The sequence below is a fragment of the Sceloporus occidentalis genome, unplaced genomic scaffold, assembly GCF_023333645.1.
Source record: "Sceloporus occidentalis isolate IW3139 unplaced genomic scaffold, rSceOcc1.0.p SCAF_212, whole genome shotgun sequence".
NCBI classification, from domain to species: domain Eukaryota; kingdom Metazoa; phylum Chordata; class Lepidosauria; order Squamata; family Phrynosomatidae; genus Sceloporus; species Sceloporus occidentalis.
In genome coordinates this window covers 850,821-859,944 of record NW_028317192.1, presented here as the reverse complement: position 1 = coordinate 859,944, position 9,124 = coordinate 850,821, and the positions used below count along the sequence as shown (strand labels likewise).

The 9,124-nt window shown below is 40.4% G+C and overlaps 1 pseudogene; it reads right to left on the bottom strand.

The window, feature by feature from the left end:
- Nucleotides 1-5,290: 5,290 nt before the first annotated feature.
- On the bottom strand, nucleotides 5,291-5,409 carry LOC149277524 (5S ribosomal RNA; annotated as a pseudogene).
- Between the last annotated feature and the right edge of the window lie 3,715 nt (nucleotides 5,410-9,124).

The window sequence follows — 9,124 nt, the reverse complement described above, 5'->3', positions numbered from 1 at the left end:
CTGTATACAGTAATAACCCCCAGCACTGTTACAGTAATATAACCCCCCAGCGCTGTATACAGTAATATAACCCCCAGCGCTGTATACAGTAATAACCCCCAGCACTGTTACAGTAATGTCGGTCGGTGACTAAAAACCTGGTTTTATGTCATTTTGTCCCAATAAACTCCCTTTATCTGCAGACCTGGAGCCGCCGTTGCTGTCAGTCATGTGATATTTTGGGTGAGTTTCCCGGCTCAAACACCACACTGAGCTGATGCTTTATGGCAATGCTAATGAAGTCCATTCCTCCATAGACTTGCTTTAGTCAGAGTGTCTGGCTGGGTGATTAAGACTGAGTCATTCTATTGTTTCAACAGACAGCATTATAAGGAGTCAGGGTGTTTTTTTCTGGGTGTCATCTTATCTTCGAAAGCAATTTCCCCGTACCTGTCCGCATTCTGGCTTCTGCACGCGCCTGGAATGTTCTAGAAACTGATAACCCAGTCTCCATAAAGTGATTAACAGTGGCATATACATCGATACATCGTAGATAAGAGATGCCAAGGCAGCTGAGGTCATATTGTTTTCGTGATATGTTTGCGGAGGTTTGAATTCTGCCCCCAGCTCTATCTTTACAATCTGCTCGCCCTCCCTGTTTAATTGTAGGGAATATATTTATATTGCTGCCCTAACTGATATGACGCATCGCAGACTCGGAATGGAGTATAAATAGGTTGGTTCTCATGCGGTCACCGGACTCGCCCTAAACCTAGCCTCCTAAATCCAAGACGTCATATGACTGCATCTCCATTATTAACATTAAAAAAAATCCCCGAAGCCCCGAACAGAAAGTAGAGAGCTTCTTTCCCCTCTATCCATAAAAGAACGACTGATCCCGCGGCACCGGCGTTGATGGCCACACTTCCGATCCCGCAGCTCCGCTCTAGCAGTATGGGGCGCTGAGGGCCAGAGGTCCACTAAGCATTTGCCCAGCTTGCCGGATGGCCAGTCCCTGCCTGATATGAGATCAGAAATCGGGAGGTTTAATTATTGTATTCAGTAGAACTGCTGGGAGCCTGGGGGAGCATCATGGAGACCAACGTCCAACATCTATAAAGGTATTAGCATAGAACATTGGGATTCCGACCATACCACCCAACATTCATGGCAGCCAAAACTGGGCATGGAGGTTTGGTTAGAGGCAGATCTAGGGTGGGGCCTTAAGTTTTCATCCAATTGAACCAAAGCAGGATGTGAGAGTGGAGACAGTTGGACAGTACTAGAAAAAAAGGACTGTTGGCAGGAATGCTAATGTATACCCAACTGTTCTATGATTCAATGTTTCCATAGTACATTAAAATACAACCTTCTTGTTAATTTTATTTTTTTAATAAACATATGTAACGTCACAAAAAATCGGGCACCACAAATGGGTCCTGGATTTATATAAATATACATTATATTTCTATATATCCTATACATTTAAAATAATAAATATTACAATAATAATGGATTTCTGAATGTCTGAATATTCATTTTGCTTTTTTACACCCATGTTGATATGTATTGAGTCCTATCCAACCATCTAGTAATTACTTTAATGCAGGCATGTCCAAAGTCCGGCCCGAGGGCCAATTGCGGCCCACGTTCCGGACTGATAAGGTCCCACAGATAAATTGCCCAAATATAGATCTGGGTTTTTTTATATTAAAGGCAGAGTGATTTAACACCTGTTTAGATTTGTCATCCAAGTCACAAAATGAAAAGTATGCTTTCAATAAACTTTGCATAAAATAGTTAATTTGCATTTAATTTTAATGGTTCAAAGAATGTCAGGCAAAATGGTCGGCCCTCGCACACGCTCACTTCATCAAATCTGGCACTCTTCGAAAAAAAGTTTGGACATGCCTGCTTTAATGTATAATAAATCTGCAAAACAGCATTGTTATTTTTTTATTTTTTTTAAAAAAAAGCTTTGTAATTATAGAAAAAAAACCCCCAACTATTAATTATTTACTGAGGACAATATTTCTGTAAAGGGCGTTAGCGGCTTCCAGGTAAGTAATAAAAAGGCAGATTGCCGTCACCTTTGTCCTTGTTATAAGATTGTCCCTTTAATCATATTCTTTTGCCCACAAAACAGCTTCTGTGCGTGTTACTAACGGCCCCGTGTGACTATGGTACTGAAAATCATTTTGTTCCGGTGAAAAATATAAATTTATAGCATTTAAAGGACAAATATAATTAATTATTAATTATTAATTAATTTAATTATTTTTTTTAGCTTTCTTAGGGGGATGCACTACAAACTGGCACACAGTGGGGTTAAATTTCACATATTATAGCCATTTTCAAGTAAGTAGTCTACTTTTTTAAATTGAACCGGTGGCAGCCTGTGGCAGAGCCAGCATTATCTGATCAATTTCCTGTCCTGAAATTCTCTCCTTCCTCCTCCCCCAACTCTTCCCGGCTCAAACACTGAGCTGATGCTGTATGGCAATGCTAATGAAGTCCGTCCCTCCATAGACTTTTATTAGTCACAATGTCCAGCTCGGTGATTGAGACTGAGTCATTCTATTGTTCCCCACAGGCAGTATGATAAGGAGTCGGGGGGTTTAGTAGATCGGGGATCAGATAACAGAGCGAGAATCATACAAACGGCTGATATGCAGCTGCCTGAAAACATTATATTATGGGGGCAAAAACTACAACTGGGGCAAAAAGGAAAATAGAACGATATTTTTTAACATACTTTTTAAATCTGATACTAGGAATAAAAAAATATGGGAGAATCCAAATGCGCCACAGGCATCTAAAAAAATAATTTGAAAAAAATTAACAAAACATCCAAATTCCCCCCCCAAAAAACAATATTTCCTGCCTCCCCACATTACTTCCCCTAAACAGTTTGTTTATATCCATCAAATGCAAAAATCACAAAATATTTATAGTCTGAAAATATGAGTTTAGCTCAAGCCAAACAATCTTCAGAAAAAAAATAAGCCAAGGAAAAGAAAAAAAAGACAAGTTTCCGAAAGCGAAAAAGCAAGCGATGTCAGCAGCTTCTATCGAGAAGATGTCTTTTTGGTGAAAAGGAGGCCCAATAAATGAAACATTTATTGCAGAAATCTTCCTCTTTCGGGTGTCTTCTAATTTGTGGATGTCTGTCTCTCCAGAAGACAATTTTAGTCTAATTTGATCCCTAGGAAGTTCACTTGCTAAGGCTGTACATCCGTGACGTTTCTTTGCCTGGAGCCAAGTGGATAGAAGAAGTCTCTTTAGTTAAAGAAGAAGAGGAGAAGAAATTTTATTAGAGAAATCTGAGAATTTTGGCAGAGGTGTCTGCACAGTGACAAGAGGTCAAAGAAAGAAAGAAAGCGCAGTACAAGAAGACGCATATTAGGGAGGGAAATGAAAATAACCGAACGTTATGCTGGGGGGAAAAATGTAGGGTAAAAAAAATAAAATGTGAAAAATGTCAAAATAAAAAAGTTATAATTTTATTATGAAAAGATAAGAAAATAGTAATATGTCAAATAAGAAAGGAAAGTTTAAAAATTATCATTTTTTAAGGAAAAGTGTGGATAAAAGATAAGATTTTTTTTTAAATGTTAAATAAGGAAATGTAAAAAACATCAGTTTCGTAATAAAATTAATAACTTTTGTTTTGTTTTTTAGGGAAATCTGTTTAACGGTGATGTGATGTTTTTGATGGGGATTTTAATTAAGAGAGAGTGCGAGGGAATTGATGTTCCATAAAGGCTCATTAGTGGCCAATCAACTTACGGACGGTGCTACAAGGGGGTTCGGCAAAATGTTTTCCACCAATGTTAACATAGACAGCAGGAAGTTCTTTGTGGTAGAGGTGTTAGATAAGTGGAACAGCCTCCCAGCAGAAGTGGTAGAGGGTAATACAGTGAGGGTATTAAACATGCATGGGATAGACATACGGCTCCTGAATCTAAGACGTTTTTGCATGAAAATGACTGAAAATTAATTGCACCCTAACTTTCTTAACTTTTTTTTTTTACTATTTCTCCCCCGATTCACAGAAAGAGAATCACTAGGCTCAACCACACGCTATCCTTTAATCTCGCGTGCAGACGCATATTACCTAATGCGCCTCTGGAGGGGCAGTGAGGGTACGTTTATCAGTGCCCGGGCAGATAGCCGGTCCCCGGCCCGCTCAGATCCTCCTGTGTCTGTGTAACATTCTTTAGTTACCCCACCGGAGATACAACACAAAGTAAAACCGATAACCCCCCAATAATCAGGTTTATAGACAATATTGAGATAGATATTCTATTTTTTATATATAAATACTCCGACCTATACAGGGGTGCTGCACAGGTTCCTTTAAAACGTACCAATTATACAAGTTTTATATATTTATTACTGTAAACAGGGTAATAAATTCAGCTCATCTCTGATGGTAGCAGCCAGGACGATACTTTGTTTATCTTTTTAGAACACCGTGAATGTTTGAGAAGGAGCGAGTTAAGAGGAATCAGTTTCACGCAGAAGATAAGTGATAGAAGCCAGACAGTCCTAACTTGATCTGCGATGGTCTAAGGATAGTGGCTTGCGGGAGAAATTTCACGTCTCCTCATGGCCTGAGGGTAGAGAGAGCGAGAGAAAAAAAGAGTGAGAGAGAAAAGCCGCAGAGATGGGAAGGCTTGCAAGCAGGTTCCTCGCAGTTTGGCTCCGTATCAAGGAAACATCTCCTGGTTCTGGTCTCCTCGCGAACTGACACGGCCTTTAAAGGGACAATCAGTCGAGGCAGGTTCTTGAGACACACAGGAAAGAAAAGTTTTAATTTTAATTTCCCCTCGGAGCTCATTTCGTACACGGAACCCAAAGTCATATTTCCCGTGGCAGACAATATGTTAGACATTCCGTGAGAAACAAACCAAAAAAAAGCCCCAGAAGTTTAAATGTATCGCTAAAAATAAAGACACTGGATCTTGGCTCGGGGGGGGTGGGGGGGGGGCGTGAGGGCATTAATGGTCTTACAACTTTCTTCCATTTAACTGTTTGGTCACCGGAAACTATTACGGAAGACACTGGGGAATAAAAGTTTGACTTTTAGAGATTCAAACTATCTCAAAATATTACATTATTTTTTAACAGAAAATGTGATTTATTAATAAATAAAAATTAAATAAATATTTATTGTTTTATATAGCCCCATCATATTCCACAGTGCTGTACAAAATGTATTTAATACTACAAAAGACACTATTAATGTATTATTACATATTATTATTAATAACCCTCAAATACCTACCTATAATTTTTTTTTTTTTTTAACCTACAACACCTGGTATTCCCAGGCTGTCTCCCATCCAGGTACTAACCAGGCCCAACCCTGCTTAGCTTCCAAGATCAGATGAGATCGGGCACTTTCAGGGTGGTATGGCTGCAGGGATAATTTATTTTTTTTATTAATTAAGTTTCAGTGTTTTTAATGTTGAGTGTCTCTCGTAGTTAAAAAAAAATAAAAAAATAATAATAATAATAATAAAAATCCCATCATGCATCCGATCTCTTCTTTCTGATTGGCTGCTTTGCTTTCTCTGCACCCTTTGAAATCTCTGTATCAAGTTTAATAACTGGTGCTGGAATCAGGACAGAAAAAAATTTAAATTTGCATATTTTCAAATAATTTCAAATAAAATTTGCACCTCTTGGTCAACCTGAGGGGGATTCCTGCTATACGTGTAATATATATACCCCCCCCCCATGAGCCAGCTAATTTCACATTTCGGCAGTCTTCTCTGTATATATTATTAACTATTTAATTGTCTCCAGCAGCGGAGGTTGAAAGAAGGCGCCGAGGCCAGAAGTTTCTTATTTTGGTTTGAATTCTGGATGTCGCCGTTCACGCTGTGTTTTTGGCTTCCTTTTGTGTTTTTCCTCCCCGGCACCTGAGAGGCGATTTTGTTTGAATGTTCTTCTTTGTACCGTATTCCCCTTTCCTGGAGGTTATTGAATGCAGAGCACACGGGGCTCGTGCCACATGACGCTCGCAACAGCTCTCTTGCCCCTGGCAATGTTCACTCTTCCAAAATACTATTGTTTCCCCCAGGAGAAGGGGGTGGGTGTGTGGGGGGGGACCCAGCGCTGCCAAACTGGAGACTCTCGGCAAAACAAGAACAAATATTTTCCCGCAGTGAAGATGATCGGTGGGTGTAAAGGTGCAGCGCCGGGTATACTATGGTGACCGGAATAATTAACTGCAAGGTTCCGGGAGCCATAAAGAGTTAAAGGGCCGGACTGGTCCCCCAAATTGTAATTTAATTCTCCATGCATGCTGGCGGCCATTTAACTTCTCCCCTCCCCGGACTCTACCGAACCCCAGAACCAATAGAATATAAGCTTCCTGCACATGCTCAGTAGCACTCCTGGTGAAGTTACTGACGCAACAGCCAGTCACATGTACGACTTTACATACATACATACATGTGATTGGCTGTAGCTGCTCCGTCGGAGCTACGTGCTCATTGGTTAGAACGGGAGACGTGTTCTGACGAATGCTTCCTGGTTTCAGGAGAAGTAGCTGGGGGAGGAGTTCAACGAATCCGAGCAACTCCAATAAGTAAAGAACGCCGGCACCCATTCGCATGCAGTAAAATGCACCAGAGTTCATGCAAAAATTACCTCCAATGTGCACTAAACATGAAAATAAAGCCGTTCTATTCCAGAACGCCAGGAGGTCTTTTTAGAATTTCTCTGTGTGGGTTTTTTTTTTCTTTTCTGGACAAATAGTCACAAATAATTACTTTTGGCCCAATTCTAAAGGTGGAGCAATCACCATGGAAACAAACTATGCTTCACTTTACCTAATTTGCACAAGGATTGCTCCACATTGCGTAGTTTCATTTACCCTTAAACAGAATCAGGGTCATAGCGGTCTCGTCTGGTTCGACCTTGTCCTGGCACTAAATAACTTTGTCCTAACAAGGACCTTCTTCGCTTGGCAGCGGCGCTGACTCAGCTTGTGTCCATTTTTTCGTGGCTGAGGGTGGTGGGGCCTTAAACTAATTAGATTTTGTGCCATTTCATGTGTAATAGATGAATACATTCACAGAAAGTGTTTTCTTATTATTCCCTCACTGTATCAGCCTCTACCTCTTCTGCTGGGAGGTGGTTCCACGTATCTACCACCCTTGCTGTAAACGAACACTTCCTCACATTATGGCTGAGTTTCTAATCCTCTAGCTTTAGAGGGCCCACTGGCCCCGTTGGCTAGTTAAATAAGCTGTGTGGCGGATGTATAACTGAAGCCAGGTGTTAAAAATCTCGCTACTATATTCCATGTGACATCATTATTTACACTTTCCAAATTGTGAGCAGAAAAATGAAAACAGAAGGAACCGGAGTCGAAAGTTTGTTTGCACTAAAGATCATTTGTCACCGAATGACAGATCTGTTTTAAAGTAAATACTTGCAGCTCTCGCTGTTTCACTGAGACCCTTCTGCGCGTTCTCCGAGATGTCTCATTAGAGAGCGCGATTTGGGGGATAAATGAAGGCGTCTCATATGTTACTTTCCGTGGAGTAAATGTTCGAATGATTGGTCTCGGTGGACAAGTCATCAGAGGTGTTGAAAAACTTCCCAAATGTTCACTTTGTTGAATGCATCTTATTGACCCCGTGTGCATCGTTATTCCTCCCCACTAGTGGATGGGTGGATGTTAATATCTATGCATAGACAGGCGCCTGAATCTAAGACGAGACCAACGACTGGTTAAGGTTGAAGAAACGGCAGGAGAAACGGGCGACTAGATGGGGGCCGATCTGCCGCATCATACATCAGGGGATTAAAAATATGTAAAAGATTTTCACTAAAAATAATCTTCCTGCTTATTTAACAACATTTTAAGTGTTTAGAACCTGTTTTATGAGTGATTTTTAAAAAAGGAAATCCGAGAACGGATTTTTTCTATCCTGTGTCTAAAGTCATATTACAAACATCTTAGAACGTTTCCAAAATATCCTTCTGTTTTCTTTTTTGCCCCGTAATGTTTTCAGGCAGCTGCATATCAGCCGTTTGTATGATTCTCGCTCTGTTATCTGATCCCAGATTTACTAAACTCCTTAGCATACCGCCTGTGGGGAACAATAGAATGACTCAGTCTTAATCACCCAGACGGACTCTCTGACAAACGAAAGTCTATGGAGGAACGGACTTCATTAGCATTACCATAAAGCATCAGCTCAGTGTGGTGTTTGAGCGGGGAAACTCACCAAAAATATCACATGACTGACAGCAACGGCGGCTCCAGGTCTGCAGATTAAGGGAGTTTATGGGGCAAAATGAGTTCCAATATGACTTCAAAACTTCTTTAAAAAAAGGGCGTCTAGTTTTTGTTTTTATTTGGATTATTTGGATGTTGTTACAGTTACCCGGTGGTATTTTGGGCTGGTGCTCTCTGTCTGTTTGTTTTCCAAACTTCTTGTTACTTTGTTGCTTCTCCCCCTCCGTATTCCCGAAGACTTTTCTCCTTACCTAAGCTCTGTAAGCTATACATTGTAATTCTCTGTAGCATAAGATCATGTCATACAGATTCACAAAGTGCTTACAGTCCAAAGCATCTCCAGGCTGCTAATAATACATTGTAGGACCCGATCCTCACAGGCATTTGATACAAATACTGCTGAATATCCCCTTTTCTTTATCAACAGCATCTCGAGGAACCAGGCAATTCTTGTTCCGAACTGTTTAGCGCCAGCTGAATGACATTTGATGATGGGGAAGTTTTAGACAGGGTGACAGATAGCAGATCTCTGTGCTGACAGGGCCTGAGGGGTAATGCATAAGCAGACAAGGCAAGAGAAAAAATAAAACAGGATATTTTTTCATAACGCGCGGCTCGTAGAATTGAATTTGATGACTATATAAGTTAGCTTGCAGTACAGCTTATCAACCGCATTTTAATGCTACTTACGGAAAGAACGAGAGAACAGAGTAAGAAGAACCTCCCAACGGTTATTCGGAAGTTTGCTGGCATTTTCTTTCATTGACTTTTGGAAAAAGGCTAACATTTTGACAAAGGTTCTCGAATTTGGGTCCAAATTTTGAGTAATCAGCAGAAACACTCTAAACAAGTACTCAATGAAAGAATATTCATATATATATA